This window comes from Talpa occidentalis, unplaced genomic scaffold (genome assembly GCF_014898055.3).
Source record: "Talpa occidentalis isolate TD23 unplaced genomic scaffold, MPIMG_talOcc4v2.1 talOcc4.3, whole genome shotgun sequence".
Taxonomy (NCBI): Eukaryota; Metazoa; Chordata; class Mammalia; order Eulipotyphla; family Talpidae; genus Talpa; species Talpa occidentalis.
This window is the reverse complement of record NW_023603184.1, coordinates 31,172,502-31,189,650: the sequence shown is the minus strand read 5'-3', so window position 1 is coordinate 31,189,650 and position 17,149 is coordinate 31,172,502.

Here is a 17,149-nt window from a genome sequence, read left to right as displayed (position 1 = left end):
GAAAAACAAAGAGATGCATCTCAGCAGCCTTTCTCCACAGAAATTGAACTTCAGTCTGTTCTGTTCTGTCTGCCCACCTGACAACAGAGTTAGAATCCTCTTATCATTAGTGGAAGTGATATAACAAAACCTCCCTTTGCCTCCCTCCTGGCTGAGCAACAGAAGGGGATGGTGTGACTGGGTCAAAGAAGCTAGGACTGAGCCAGTTACAAGTTCTTATTCTAGTTCAGCGTTGTAGTTGACTGAACTTGGATAAGTTATTTTCTCTCTATGAGTGCCAGGAAAATGGGGTTAATGACATCTACTTCCTATGGCAGGGATGGAATGTTAGCACCCATCAGAATCACTCTGGCTTGCTGGGACACAGCTCACTAGACCTCGCTGGTTCAGACATCGTGGGGTCAGAGAATTTGCATTTCTAATGAGTACCCTGGTGATATTGCTGCTGCTGCTGCTGCTGCACCAGCAACCCTATTTGAGAACCATCTTGTGGCGTTAGGGAGCTTTCTTTTTTGTTCCCTTTCTCTGAGGTGTAACAGTGCATATATCCTGACTGCAACTCATGAAGTTTTATCAGAGTGTCTATGTGGCCACATGTGCATACACATGTACATAGTAGGTGATCACCCCCCTGAAACACAGATTATTTCTGTAACAGGGTGGTCCCCAGGAAAGGGGGAGGTTCCCTGCCCCACCCAAGGGCGGGTGGAGCTGAGCAGGAAGAGGAGAAGCGGCAGAAGAGACTGAGGAAGGAAGCAGGATGGAGCCAGGAGACCTGGAGGAGGCGCATGGAGCCTAGAGACACGTGAAGAAACTGCGCTTGTCTTTTGGTCGTGGACTGGGTGATACAGATGTCGGTGAGACCCATAGGGAGGTGACAATGGCAGCTTTTATCTTGATGTTGATTTTGCTCTTTTCCTTCCGGGCTTGTCTGGTTGTTTCTGACCCTTTTCTGTGGGTCCCCACTGGAAGATGCTTTAGACTTGGGTCAGGCTTTGGGGCCTTGCTCTGGGCCAATCCCATTTGGATGGACTTTTACCCACGAGGGGACGGGTAACTTTGGGTGCTTCATTTAGAAACTAGACTCTTTGCCTTACCTGTATTGTTTCCTAGTTTTATTAAAGTTCCTTCCCATTAAAGTCTCATATGTTTTGTGTTGATGCGGCGAATGGCAGAACCCATTTAGAATAGGCAGGTTTGTGGGGTTTGGGCTGCCCCTCTCCCTGTCCTATAACATTTCTAGAACCCCAGGAAGATTCTTTTGGAGGGTTCCAAAGATAGTCACTGGTCTGACTTATATCACCATATATTAATTTTGTTTGTTCTTGAAATTCCATGAACGGAGTTGTGCAGTGTGTACCCTCTTGCTTTGGCTTCTGTGGCTCCATATCATGTCTATGAGATTTGTCCACATCATAGCAATAATTTGTTCTTTTGCACTGATATGCAGTATCCTATTTTATAAGTATTTCTAGGTTATTTATCCTATTATTGATGGATATTTGTATTGTTTCGAATTTGGGAGTGTCAAACGCGAAACGCAAATTCTTGCACCTCTGATTTGGACAATGTGACTACTCATTTCCATCAGATATAAACCTAATTGTAATTTCAAAGTCCAGAAGATGCACATGATTAGTTTTGTTAATAGTTTCCTAGTGGCCACGCCAACTTAAACTGCAGCCGGCAAAGTATGGGCATTCCAGTTGTCCACATCCTTACCAATAGCTGGTAGCATTTTTTTTTTTTAAATTTGAACCATTGTTTTATTAACCATTATTTAAAACATTGATAGCCACAGCACTTGGGAGTTTTTAAGTGTGAACTTTCCTAGCTCATAGTTGGTGATTTAAAATGTCAGTTTCTTTTTTTTTTTTTTAATAATAAATTTTATTGTTATATTCCCCATACAATTGCAGCCCCCCCATTCTGACCCCAATCCCTCCCCTCCCCCCCGCCCCCCAAAAAAAGTGTCTCTGGTTCATAGTTTTTTGTTGATTTTGATTTTCACTTTCTTGTAGTTATTCATTTTCCTGGTCCCTTATTTAAGTTTTCTAGATTCCTGCTATGAGTGAGACCATCCGGTATTTTTCTTTTTCTTTTTGGCTTATTTCGCTGAGCATGATCCCTTCCAGCGCCATCCATGTTGCTGCAAATTGCGTGTGTTTATCTTTTTTGAATGCTGAGTAATATTCCATGGTATATATGTACCACATCTTCTTGATCCAGTCATCTATTTTTGGGCAAAAAATGTCAGTTTCTTTTTGCTTTATCTTTCATCCCCCATACATATCTGAGAGGTAACAATTTTTAAGACAAGGCAAAGAGTCATAAATGATGACATAGTGAGAGTGGAGGCAGGTCTTGATGGGGCGCAGGAAAGGCCCATTTGATGTCTTCTAATCACAATACTTCCGATCTGCTTTTGACTTTTTCCTGTAGAAGAAAAGCAACATGTGAACTAACTGAGCTCACCAACCCAGCCTGACACTGAAGGAAGAAAGAAAGACATACTCTGTGGTTTATGTTGCCTTCAGCTCCTGGCAGGGCTGCTGTAAATGGGCCACTTCTGGGGCAGTAATGAGCCTCCTCTGCCCAACCCACCTGAACACCTGTGTTCTGTCCCATCATCTAGAATCTTCAGCTCCTCTGGTCCTAGGCAAGCCGGGAGGAGTGGAGGAGCCTTTGGGGAGGCCGGGAGCCTATGCTATCAGAGGAGGCCTTGAAGGGAGGGACACAGGGGAAGAAGTAGGCCAGAGAGAATTCTGGAGGCCAAATCCCAGTACCAGTCCAATTTGGTTAGCAGCTCAGTTTGTAACTTCAGCCAAGATGTTCTACTTCTCTCTCTACTTCCTCATCTACAAAATGAGAACAAAGACTCCTGCATTCCTCAAGGATGATTCTGATAGCAAAGTCACATAAAATCTTCTTATGGCAAAACCACACAAGTACAGAGCAGTTATGAATTGTTTGGAGGAATACTTAGAGTCTGTATGTTCAAGCTCCCCATTCCTCAGTCTTTTTCTGAAAGACTGTAGTGGAATCCCAGACAGTGCCTGTGTTTCATTGCATTTCATTTCATTTTATTCTCTTGACCTGCAGTAGACATACTTCAGCAAGTGTACACAATGACTGCAACCTGACCCATTTGCAGACCTCAGCAGAGGTCACTGGTGAGGCACATCCTGATTTTCCATGGCCGAGGAAGCCCCCCCCTGCCCCAACTATTCCAGTCTCAGGGAAAATTTTCTTTCTGCTCACGCTTTGGCAAGAGACTGGGGGCTGGTGAAGGCAAGACTTGCTTTCTTGCAGTGCTTCCTTATTGGTGATGTCTGAACCTCGTAGAATCTAGGAAGATAGTTTATTTGCCCCATGAGAGGTAGTACCCATGTAGGCAGAGTACATGCAGCCCAGACACCATCAAGGATATTCTGGGGTTAGACTATCTTTGGCACTGCTGATTTCAGGAACAATACCTGCACAGCTGGTACTCTTTCATATCCCAAGGCTCACAGGCTGACTCACTCAATTGTTCTGGATGTGCCCTCTGCCCTCCAGGGCATTCTGCTCATATCCTATTCATTGTAGACTAATATATTTGTTATGCTTTTCTGGCAGATGTCAGGTGGTAAAGTATCTCAATGAAGAAGGGTCTGTTTCTAACTTGTACAAAGCTTCCCTAGGCTGCAGGTGGTGGTTCTGGTCAATTCACCCATCACCCAGTTAGAGCCATTTCTGGGCTCTCCTACTCTAGAGGAGAGGTTGTTCTTCCCTCTCCAGTGCCTGACCCAAGTGCTCCAGGCTTATGGGGCTGGGCTTAGACACTCCTCAGCCAGAGCTAACCTCTGTATGCTGGGAAAGCAGACTTTGGAGCCCAAACAGTCTGAGTGACATTCCCAGCTTCCAGGTTTATGAAACCTACTTGTCCTAAGACAATCTGGGGAAATGCTAGATGCCAGCACTAGCTCACCCCCAAATGTGTCCAGGAATAGGAATATCTCACTTCTTGCTTCCAGAGGTGGGGGGGGGGAGCTGTTCATTCATCTGTTGGAGCAGGACTTTGTCCATCTAGCTATGTGGAGCACCACTCCCGCCGCCCCCAGGGGAACTGGAACTTGGATTCTAACCCTTGCCTGCTCCCAAACACAGGCAAGTCACTTACCATCTCTGAGACTCAGATTATGTATATAATAGGCATTGATGTCAGGGTCAATCTTGGGATCTCAAATCACCCCAGTTGCCTAGTATATTCTTCCATTCCTCTGGGTCTCAATTTCTTTTCTGGGCTCTGTGTTGGAAGTCCGCTGCTGGCCTGAGTCCTCGTACTTTGCATTCTCTCTAAGTCCCTCGGCTGTCGTTACTCCTATAGCTTCTGATTTCATGTTAATGTCTGGGGTCAGGAGGGGGTTTTGTTAGCAACAGAGTTCTCCTTAGGCTGTGTCTTCTGCAAAATTAATTCATGTTGTCAATTTTTATATTTCTTGGCATTGAAGCCTTACCAACACTCTAAGTGAAATCCTCAGATTATTTTATCCCTTTATTTTTCATTTTCAAGTGTTAGATCTTTAGCATACTAACAAACTGTGCAGTTACAGAGACCTGTGTTTTATTGTGCTTGATGGGGCAATGGAAGAGAGTTGCAAAAGGGGCTGGAAAGGTATCTGTTTCCTATCTTAGGCAGGAACAAGCAGAATTATGCACACACTAAATTTCAGAAATGGAGAGTAGACACCAGGGAGGATTTATTGAGAAGAAGGAATGCTGGATTGGCAAAGTCTGTGTGCGTGAATGCATTCAAGCATTCCTGAATGCCAGCTCCCAATGCATGGGGCTGTGAAACCAAAGCTGAGCAGACTCAGAGATCCTGCCCTCATAGAACTTATGGTAGAGTTTGGGAAAAGCAGCAAACAAGTGACTATGACATGTGACTACAATTCTGGGGTATCAAAGATCCTTTGACTCAAGAGTCAAAATTTAAAAGCTATGGAAAAAAAGATGAAAATACTTGAAGATGCCAAAAATTTAAAGTTCTTTATAGTAGAAGATATAGCGTAAACTGACTTTATGAAAGAGTGGTAGAAAATATTTGCAACATATAAAACATACAAAAGAGCTTCAGCTGTGTTGTATAGAATGCCTGCAAACCAAAAAATAGGAAAAAATGGACACAATGTATGTACTAGTTTTCTGTTGCTATATAACAAATTACCCCCAATTTAGTAGCTGAAAATAACTATTCTCTCACACCTTGCTGTCAGCAACCTAGGTGGAGGTGGGTCTTCATGCGCAAGTCCCCCACAGGGTGCAATCAAGGTGTTGACTGGGGCTGAGATCATCTTTGGATTGACCTAGAAGGACCCACTTCTAAGCTCACTCACAGGAAATGAGATGGAAGTCTGTGCCTTGCCTGTTGATGTACTCAGAGCCTCGATTTCTCCCTGGTTGTTGGCTGGAAGCTGCACTCAGTTCCTTACTATGTGGGCTTCCCCTCAAGAGGGCTCAGAATATGCCAGCTTGCTCCATCAGAAACACTAGAGAGAAAAGGAGTGCTAACTAGATGAACTAGTCTTCTGTGAAACACGAACCTTGGAAGGGACAGATTATCATTTTTGCCATATTGCATTTATTAGAAGCAAGTTCCCAGGTCTGGTCTATCCTGAAGGGAAGAGGATTACATAAGGACAAGCATGCCAATGACAAGGCCCATTGGGGGCCATTTAGAAGCCTGCCCACCACAGGATACAATTGCATAATCCATAGGCCAAGAAATGACCTATAAACTTACATATAAGCACACACACGTATATGTATGTGTGTTTATGTATGTGTATGTATATGTATGTATATATGCCCAGCTTCACTAGTAATGAGGAAAATGCAAAGTAAAATGATAAAGAGAAATCATGCTTTATCCATCATGCTAGGGAAAAGTTAAATACTGAAAATAACGTGTAATTTTGGCAAGACTTTTGGGAGAAAGGGATTGTCATAAACTAATTGGTAGATGAAACTATTGATGCTGAGCAGATTAATATTCTGCATTGATCACAGAAAAACACAGGTGCACACCCATGTTTAAGAATGCTCACTGTGGGCCTCCCTGGTGGCGCAGCGGTTGAGCGCTGGGTTGCGAAGCTGCCCGCGGCCTCTGCGGCGCCGGTTCGATCCCCGGCTGCTCCCCGGCCACCGGCGGAGGATCCCACATGGCGCGCAGACCTCTCCTGCCGCCCGCTGCTCCCCTCAGCAGTGTGCTTCGGTCCTTCTGCCTGCTCTGCTCCCCGCTCTGGCTCTGGTGAATTCTCTCACCTTCCCGCGCTTCTGACTGTACCCAGTGCATGTATAAACAAAACAAGCAAACAAACAAAATAAATAAATAAAACATGCCTCTATAAAAAAAAAAAAAAAAAAAAAAAAAAAAGAGTGCTCACTGAGATCTGTGCATGAGTGTGAAACACTGGACACTACTAGCGAGCCCATCAATAAGGACAGAGAAGTCAATTAGGAAACATATCCATGAAATTCATACCAGAGTTAAAAAGAATGAGATAGATGGAGAGATCTTCAGACATATTTTTAAATAAAGAAAACAAATTGCAGAGTAATTCACATAAGGCATGTAAAAACACAACAAAATCACACAAAAGAACAAAATCATTATTTTTCTGTATGCACTGGATGTGTGTGGCTAATATTGAATATGAAAGCACACAGACCAAAGAGATATTTCTGTTTATCTCTGGTGGGGTGAGGGTTCAAAGGAGAGGATGGCTGGCTAAAGGGGGTTTCCCTTAATCTAAATAGTTTTTCACAATAAAAATGTGTGCAAGTATTTAATTCAAAAATAACTGAAAATAATGGATATTTCCAAAAGATACAATTACCATCAGTGACAGTATTATCAGAGAGTTATCTTGAGAATCTAAAGATTTTCTTTCTACAAAAAAGAGAGCCTTTGAAAGACAATCAGAATTAATCAGTTGAAGAGGAAAAGGAAGGGTCTTTCTGGCAATGACAAAAGTGATCAGAAAAAAAAGGTTTTTTTAATGAAAGATTTTATTTACTTTTGCATAGAAGAGCTGAGGTGTAGGCCAGAGTTAAGCCAGAGTTGGGGGAAGGGTCATGAGAAAATTCACCAGAGACAGAGTGGGCAGCAGACAGGTGGATCTACTGAAATACACTGCTGAGGGGAGCAGGGGACAAGAAAAGAGAGGTTTGCTGCTCGTATGTGAATTAGCTCCCTGGCCAGGGATTAGAACTCAGGCCATCACGGTGGTAGCTCAGAGACTTAACCTCTAGGCCACCAGGGAGGCCCAAAGAAAAAGAAGTTTATCATGAATGAAGTTTATCATGGCTGGAGGAAGGGCTGTGGGTGAGAGGGTGGGAGGACGTGGTGCATGGAGTCTAGGACAGGTAGAGGTGGGAGTCTTGGTCACATGACTAATACAGGGAGAAACACACCGTGTAGGCCTTAAAGTGCTGTAGTTCCTGCCTTTTCTATGCCGCTTGAAAGTCTCTTTATTCTAGATTCTTCCTCTCAAAGATCAAATGTTGTGCCTTGCTGCCCTCACACCAACATCATCTAGCAAACAGATTAAATTTGCACAAAAGCAATAGCATGATAGGAATCTCAGGCAGCACCTGCATTTGAAGCTTCTCTGGAGAAGAATGGTTATAGTTTCCAAATAACCTGTTTGGGATCAAATGCCTTTACTCCTTGACACCAAAGGGCAGACAGAATTCACTTGATGCAGAGGATTCATTGTAGAGCAGGGAGTTCCAAGGCTGGAAAGTATTGTTTTAGGGGCACAAGATGGACACTCTGTCACCTGAACAGTCAGTCTCCCAGAGGCCACCTCACTGGCAGCCTGCAGACATCATTGTCATCTTCATCTTCATCCCAGCCCTCTACTGATGAGGATGCTGGGAGAGAATGGAATGTGCACAGGTGTGGATTCAGGATTTGTTTCTTCTAAGCACGGTTTGGTGGCGAGAATTTGAACTGATTGTATGTCTGCTTGCTTTGTGAACTGTTAGGACAGGATATGGTGGACATGTGTTAAGTTCTCTCTCAGATTCCTCATCTGCAAAATCAAGAAAAGGGTAACTTCACAGAACCCCTTGGTAGGTACCCTGGGATCATGTGTTGCTGGAATAAACTCCTTTTATAATATTGACCCACCACCTTCCCTGTAGCTAATTTTGCAGGAGGGCTAATCTTTGATCTTGGACAAACCTTTCCAAGGACATTTGGGTCATGTAAAGGGGACATGGAGTTCCTGTGCCCTAAAGGTGAGATCCAGTGGAGGATCAGGGAAACTGCTTTGTGCCTCTCCATGGATGATGTGCTGGACTGGTCCCAACAAGGGGGCTGGCCTGCATGGGGAAAGGGTTTGTTTTATTTGACCTTCCTGCTGGTCAGTGTGAAATAGAAGTGGCCAGTGGAGGGCACCCTGGAAGATGACCTGCATGCTGGTAGAGGGCCAATAAGGAGACTGGAGATAGAAATTATTTCCCCTCCTTTCCATTGTGTCTTAAAAAGTATTGAGGTAGATGGGCCTCCCCGGTGGCGCAGCGGTTGAGCGCTGGGTTGCGAAGCTGCCCGCGGCCTCTGCGGCGCCGGTTCGATCCCCGGCTGCTCCCCGGCCACAGGAGGAGGGTCCCACATGGCGCGCAGACCTCTCCTGCCGCCCGCTGCTCCCCTCAGCAGTGTACTTCAGTCCTTCTGCCTGCTCTGCTCCCTGCTCTGGCTCTGGTGAATTCTCTCACCCTCCCGCTCTTCTGACTGTACCCAGTGCATGTATAAACAAAACAAAAACAAATCAAATAAATAAATAAATAAATAAAAACATGCCTCTAAAAAAAAAAAAAAAAAAAAAAAAGTATTGAGGTAGAGTTCAGGTTAGAAGCAGAAGACCAAAGTCCTGTATGGCAAGGGGAGGAGAAGGAACAACATGGTGGCAGTTGGGTGAGAGTGGGGGATCTGGGAGAGGAGAACCAAGGGAATCCCCATGCAAGCATGCCTGGTAGTCCTCAGGAGCTGTGGTGTCTGGCATTCAGTTGAAGCCCTTGTCCTTTCTATTTTTTTCATGTTTTCCGATTCTCCAATCCTCACCAATATTAGGCTAAATGGTTGGTTCTGCCTGGTCTTTGTAAACATTGGAAAATTATGTCAGAGCTAAAGTCTATACTTGGAACAAAGAGTTGTGGGGCTGTGGGGATAATGCAGCTATATTATTGATAGCTTGAGGCAGGAGGGAAGGAACAGCTGGGTGGACCCAGGGAGTGGACATTGGTCCCAAGTGAGGGGCTGGTTGGGCCAGGGTGTGCTGATAGTCCTCTCAGAACTTCAGGAACACTTGGGTGTGAGACCGTGATGGAAGGACAGACTTCCTGGAGTTGCTCAAGAGTGGGCCCTGCACTCTTGAGTGGGAGGTGGCATCTTCTGGAGCTAATCCCCTTAGGATTCTGAGAAATACATACAGGTGAAAGGGCAGTGTTGGCTGCAACTGGCACCAGAATGAGAGCTGTAATCTGCACGTTAGTCTCTACATCAGCTGCTGAGGGAGAACTGGGTCTGACCTTGGCTGAATTGCTTGTGAGGAGGACCCAGCCCTCCAACCTGACCATCTCAGGGCTTCGTAGCCCCAACCAATGAGGCCACATCACCTCCTCCTATTATAAAGGGGTAGAGGTCACATTGCCACCAGCTTACCTATCAGACAACCCCTCCCAGGGAAGGAGCCTGGAGAAAGCGAAGCCGTGGGCAAAAGGTCCCTTCTTAATATCTTGGAGGAGGGAGGGAGAAAATGGTTCCCCATATATGTATTAAGACAAAGGATGATCCCTGAAGAAGGGAGACACCGGACACCTGTCCTTACAATGGTAAATTATGAGAAGCAGATTTGGGGTGGTTAAAAGCACACACCCAGTAATCGCCTGGCTCTAGTAGTTACAGCTGTGTGAACCTTGGTTTGTTGCACAGCAGATCTGGGACTCAGTATTGTCATCTATTCAGTGGGAGGTGATAATGTCAACTTCATTTTTTTGTTTGAATCCACATTGTTAGAGGATGAAATAAGTGAGTACATGCAAAGCTGTCATATCAGTGTTCACTCATTCCTTTAACTCTTATGAGTGACGAAGTGCTCAGCACCTCCCTGCACACAGATAGTCATCAGTAAGTAGTGGTTGAATCTACTGTTTTATCTTTGGGGTGAAAATCTCTAGATAGCCTGGCAGTGAGTAGAAGTGGTCAGCAGGAAGAGTAGTAGTTGTGGGCACCATCTACTTCTAAAAGAGCATGTAACAGATTGTTCCAGTAAGAACATTTGGAAAGACATTCCTTTCCCAGTGGGGGTCTGTGATATACTCTCCAGTTGTGAGTAGCTAATGTTGCTAATGTAGTGTGTGTGACCCTAGCTCTTCTAAACTTTCAGTGTCTGTGGGTTTTAGCAATCCCTGGTCTCTCCTAAACGTCTGGAGACGAGTCCTGTCTCTCCTGCCCCCTCCAGCCTCTCCCAGCAGCCCTATAAAGAAATGGCAGCCCTTGGGTGGAAACTCTGAGCTCTCAGAGTCCTGGCCAATGGGAGGCTGGGCTCAACTTGCCCGCTTACTTACTGAGAGCAGGACGAGGCAAGAGGCCAAGGCCATTTCCTCTCTTTTACTGCATCATAAAAATCATCTCATTCAGCACATGACACCTCTTGAGCACTCATGTCCAGGCCGTGATTAGCAGATAATCTCATAAAGGTCTGTGGTCCAGCTGCCAAGACCCACCTGTGGGAGAAAGAGAAACCCGTGACCAAGACCCCTTCCTGTGGCCTGGAAGACTTGCTCTTTTGACGCTGCTCCTTCCTGTCTGGGGATAATACCAGCCCTCCTGCTCCTTCCTGGCTTGGCTCCCTGGCTGCCATTTTACCTTCTCAAAGAGAAGCCTTCCCTCAACCACCCAGATTCTACCAAAGACAGAATCTCATTCTCTGAGTAAATTACTGAAATTTTGAGTTGGGAACTCTGGAAATTGTCCAGTGGTAAAATCCTTTCGATTTTCTGATGACAAGAATGAAGCTCAGCAACATCAAGAGACCTCAGGGTCACACAAAGGAGTGGCAAAAAGACATCAGAATCATTTTTTCCATGTGTCTGTTGATCACCTGCATGTCTTCTTTGACAATGGAATACTACTCAGCCATCAAAAAGTTAAACTCAAGCCATTTCTGGCAACATGGAAGGAACTGGAGGAGATTATTCTTAGCAAAGTGAGCCAGAAAGAGAAAGATAAATACCAGATGGTTTCAGTTTTCTGTGGTATCTAAAGAAACTAAACAAAGACAAAGACAAACTCTAAGACTGACGACAGATCCGAGACACTTGAGAGGGGCAGGAAAGGAGGCGTGAAAGGGGGAGAGTAGAAAACAGTGGGGAAGGCAAGCTCGGTGGAGTGTGGTGAAGCACCGTGGGCACTTTGGTGGTGGGAAAACTGGTGACCACATAGGAGGGGAGAAATCCTACATTGTGCAAAAATAAACAAGGTTGTTTTAGGAAAAAAAAAAAGGGGGGGCATCAGAATCAAATCTCTCTCTTTTTTTAAAGCTTTATTCATTTATGCATACAAGAACTGGGTGTAAGCCAGGGCTGCGGGGATTGAGAGGATTCACCAGAGAGAATGGGGAGCAGAATAGTCAGATCCACAGAAATACACTGCTGAGGGGAGCAGTGGGCGAGATAGGAGAGGTCTGCTGCGCCATGTGACTTGCTCCCTGGCCAGCTGGGGATCGAACTCGTGCCACAGTGGCTTGTGATAGCTTGATAGCACTGTATTTAACCCCTGCACCACCAGGGAGGCCCAGAATCAAATCTCTTGACATTCATTTGAGGAAGCCATTGTCTACTGTGCACTGCTGATGATTGTCTGGGCCCCTTTCTTGACTGTTTATTGTATCAAGTTTACCCAAGAAATACTGCTAAGATGGGAATCTGAGCTCCCAGGATGGCCCTGGAGTGATCTGGGAAAAATTATGAGGTGCTAAACATATGTATATTTATATCTGCAACTATATATCAGTATCATCTGCTATATCCTCTATATCATCTACATCTATAGCATTATCTATGTCATCTCCATCTATGTATATTTTGATATATATGTTTTCAGTCCTTTTTTTAAAAAAACAAAGGAAAGGCATTTGATTGTATTTTGAAAACAGATATATGCTCACTGTAAATAATGAAAATAATAGAAGAAAATTTGAAGATAAAGGTAGTTAAATAACCCCAAATACTCCTACTTAGAAATAACCCTTATTGAGAATAAATATCATCATTCTTATCCTTGATTTTGCATGTGCAGTTAGGAATATAGATATCTAGAAGTACTTTAATAAATATGAGATCATAACTCTAAATGTCATTTCAAATCATGAAGTATTACCTCTAATTTTCCCAGAATCTGGCAGAAGAAAATATACCAAAATAGAACTACAGAATATTGAATACATATTTCTTTGCCATAGGATAGTATTTCATGAAAAACCCTTTTAAGGTTGGTCAAGATGACTAGGGCAAACATGGATGAGGTGGGCTCATCATTTCTTTCGAAAGTACACTTTTTGATTTTAGGATCAATTGGGTTTGGGCTGTGAAAGATAAAGACGTTAGCACACTCATGTCCTCCAGCTCCCACCCTACACAATTTGACTTTTGTGAGTTATGTGATCATTTTCACCTTGCTCAGACATAGAGCTCCCCCTTTCTAGCCCTACAGCTAGAATAGTTCCCATATTTCATGCAACTATTCAATCCCAGCCCCCCTGGCTTACTTACCTTCTCTGGAATGGGGTGGGGGACATGCATGCGAGAAAATGATAATAAACAACAAAAGGATAAATTCTATGGTATATTAGAAAAATGCTACCTGTGACAGGATAAAAGCAAAGAGTGAAACAGAGGAAGGGAGGCTGGCACGCTGGGATGGGGTGGGGGGCAGCTATTACTGTTATAAATAAGGGGTCAGGGTAGGCTCACGGAGAGATACTGTTTAATATTAGTATAAATATAGTCGATATATTACCTGCCTCAAGTGCTCTTCCATCGTCTTTCTTTTTTAAGTTCTTTTTATTTTCCTAATTGGCCGAATGTCATTGTCACAGAGTTTTGTTCAAGAAGGGTTCACGGGCGTTGTATTCCTGGGCAGCTTCTCCCATTTGAGACAATCTGCTAATTTTATATTGAACAGCATTCTCGTGCAGTTATAACATCCTGAGGTGCACTTTCATTCTCTTAGAACACCTGAACACTGTCTTTTGGCATTAAATGCCTCTGTGGAGAAGGCCAAGCAGACCTGATGTTAATCCTTTGTAATGACTGGCTTTTCCTAACCGAGTGCTGGCAACGTGGTTATGTGGCGAACAGAAGCTCTGCCTCGAGCTGTGTACATCACAATTTCCTGGAACATAGTATAACTTTCCATTTGCATATTTGATGTTTCCTTTAGATAATTAAAAAGCATTTACATTTTGGATTTTGCTAGTTTTTCTTTTTTATTTATTAGGCTTCAAGCCCTATCAGCTTCTCTATACTTGTTTCTAATCTCTCTCTTTTAACCTGTGTTCACTGTGATTATCTCAAATGCTCATCCACATACATAATTTATTTTTGGTGGAATATACCTTGAATTTCCTCACTCTAATTTTTGTATTAGTTCCATAATGATATGTTTTGGGTACTCAATTTGTGTCCTTAGATCCTCAATTCCATTTTTGTTTTGCATCTCATTATCATGTCTTTCAGACCTTCTATTCTGAATTTATGTTCTTATTAAGATGTTCTATGGCACGAAAGAGCTGTGAAGAATTTCCTTTTGTTCCAGTCATATGTATTTCTCTCCAAAGTTGGTTCTTTCTTCCTTCCACCTCTTCTTTCCTTTCTTCTCCTTCCCTCTGCCCCTCCTTCCCTCCCTTTCTTGCTTCACTGTCTTTCTTTCCTCTTTTATGTTTGTGTAGTTCTTTCATAAACAAGAGGAATTTTTATGATGCTATTTCAATTCAACAACATAACATTTGCAGAAGCTCATTATAATGTGTCTGATTCCATTTCCCAGCCTTAGCAAGTACTATCTGGGGAATGCATTTGAATCTATCTTTGTTGCCTAAGACTCTGAAAGAGCCTAAAGACCCCCCAATATCTAACTCCACCCCCCTGCATCCAGCATGGTGGATGGAAACAGTGAGTTTGAGTAGGGGACTACCTGGGGGCATCTTAATTGGCAGGTGGGTTTGGATACAGACCAGGGAGGAAAATACTAAGACTTGAACCTGTAGGATCCCAAAGAAATGAACCTGTTGGGGAAATTCTATCTGGTGCTGACAGCTTTAATAATTGCTAGCATTTTCTGTCATTATAATTAATAATGTACAAATGTCTTCATAGGTATCAATATCAGTGAATGTCTGATCAGAGGAGGCACTGAACAACAGGAAAAGGCATTGAAAGTGACACAAGATTAATTTGGCGATTAAGGCTACTGGTTAATCATCACAGTAAGCCCCCAAACTGAGAATGGGGGAGTTCAACTTCCCTCCTCCATAATGGTGGTGAGAGGTGAGGGAAAAGGGGCACCTATGAGGCCACATAGGGTGATTTCTCCTGTGGTTTTCTGAATGAGGTCCCCAAACCAGTGACATCTCATCCCCCTAGGAACTTGTTGGAAATGGACATTCTCAGGACCCATTTCATATCTACAGAATCAGAAACTCAGCATCAAGACCAGGAAATCTGTGCTTTAATAAGCTCTCCAGATGATTCTGATGGACTATAAGTTTCAAGGATCCTTCTGTCCTCTCCTATCAGGCTGCTGTCAGAGGAAATGCACGGCCATGATGGGACAGTAGGAACCCTGGAGTCCCTTGGTCAATATCTCGGAAATGTGAAGGAGACTGTGACTTTGTTTGCATAATTAGGCTGAGAGTGCTTGCTAATAGTCAGTGAACATTTTAATAGGCATATAATCGACCTGCATATCCCTCTAAATATACATTTTTCTTGTATAGATATGGATACTGCTAAGCTTAGCAATTTTTTTAGTGAACTATAATTTTTATTATAAAGTGATAAAATATAGAAAGATACTTGATTCCCATAACTAGTGTAAAAATCTGGAGCTCACCATGCAACCAGAATACCATCAGCCATCTGGTGGCAGCATACCCCACCGACAAGTTCCTATAGCAGTAATTGCAAATCAAAGACCCCAGAGAGCTAGAAGTCAGGGGACCTCTGGGGCCTACAGGAATTATGGGAAGTTTTCCATCCATGTCAGGTCATATGGTTCCGTCTCGGAGGAGTGAGGAAGATTGGGAAAAAAATAGGCATTGGCGTCAAACAGCACTGGGATAGAGCAAGCTCTGGAAAGCTTCTGGCTATCTCTGTGCCTCCATTTCCTGATGTGGAAGTGGATGATAGTTTAATAATGTTTCCCTCTCTTGACTACTGTGGGGGTCAAATGAGGGAATTGGTTGAAAACAGGTGGATGTGTTTGGAAAACTGTTAAGAGCTGCCCAGATGTGAGTTGTTTATTATTTATGTTTGAAACTTGGTCTTTAATTGAGGAATGTAATGTTCTCTGTTGGGGAAATTCTAGATATTAGCAAGCAGGTGGAGAAGGTATTTGATGTTTGAGTTTGTCTTACTTTTTTTTTAAGAAGGATTTAGGGGAGGGACTTTCTGCCCTGAGATCACCCCAATTTAGAAAGGGGAGAGGAATGACCACCTTTATGTCCCACTGAGGTAATGGGGCAAGAAGCCATTCTGTTGCCATGAGTCCTTCTGTTGTCCTGACCTGGGGGAAGGAAAGACCAAAAAAAAAGAAGACTCCAAGGACATTTGCAGAGACAAAAGTAGGAATGAGGAAAAACGGGAGAGATATAGAAGAAGGCAGGAGAGGCCGAGGGCAGGAAGGGGGCCCAGTACTGGAGGAGCAGAGAAAGGGCACTGGGAGGAAACCAGGTTAAAGGAAGGCTGAAGTAGAGGGGAGAAGGAAGAACATACATCTTGGTTGCCTTGGCTGATTCTAGACTCTTCAAATTGGCAGCCCTTTTCGTGAGTTCGCTTTTGCAACTGAAACGCCTCTTTCTTCAGGGACCTTGTGCTTTTGTACATGTGAAGCGTTTGGATCCAATGAGCTTAGTGAAAGAGAAGAGTCATACATTGCTGGAAAAAGAGACCAGATGTCTTTGAAATCATCTAAATTGTCTCTATTTTTAAAAAAAAGTTACTCTTTCCATTGCTGCCAGATCTGAAAGTCCAATTTGCCAGGATAATATATCCGGTGTGGATAAAGATTTCCAAACTTGAAGTGTTTGTCGCTTAGCAACCTGGAGGCCTGAAGGGCCCACAGGGGTTCAGTCACTGAACCTTTGGGGAGACCACGCTGTACCTGCAGTGGGAGAAGTGCTAAGAAGGAATATTGGCTCAGTCAAGCCTTGGGCCCATGCTGTTCCCTTTCCATATTTCTTCCCAGGTGCTTAAGGCAGAAAAAAAAAAAATTACTGTAAACAGAGGAAGAAAGAGAGAGAACCGGAGGAAAAGGGAGCTGCATAAAGAGAAAAGTTCCAGGGACTGAAGGAATTGAAAAGAAAACACCAATCGTGCCTGTGACTTGATCCTTGGCCTTTAGCACACACCCAAATAACTGTTTTTCAAGTGGTTTGGAACAAGGATAGTTTGTTCTTTCAAAAAGGCTATTTTTATTATTAACTTTTCTTATAAAAACTATGCACATTATCACTATTGCTATTTTTCCTACCATTGTTTAAGAAGAATTCGTTTAGTCCCTACAGAGTGGCTTGAACATTCCTCTTTAGTGACCAGTCAAGTATGAGGCCTCGAGTTTCAGTGGAGACTGGCCCATCACTGGTCTGTTTTGCTGGGGACTGGGAAAATAGGGGGTAGACAACGTAGTAGTTTCCCCAATATCCATTTCCCCCTTTTTTGAGTAATTATTCTGAGTCTCGGTCCACTTTCCATCTTTCTGCTTTTATTTAGTTGTTGTATTGGTAAAAAGATGATGTAACACAGGGACTGGGGTAAGATGGAAGCTAAGGTGCAGTCCCATGTGCTGACCATGGTTTTTGTTTTGGGGATGGGCCAGTGA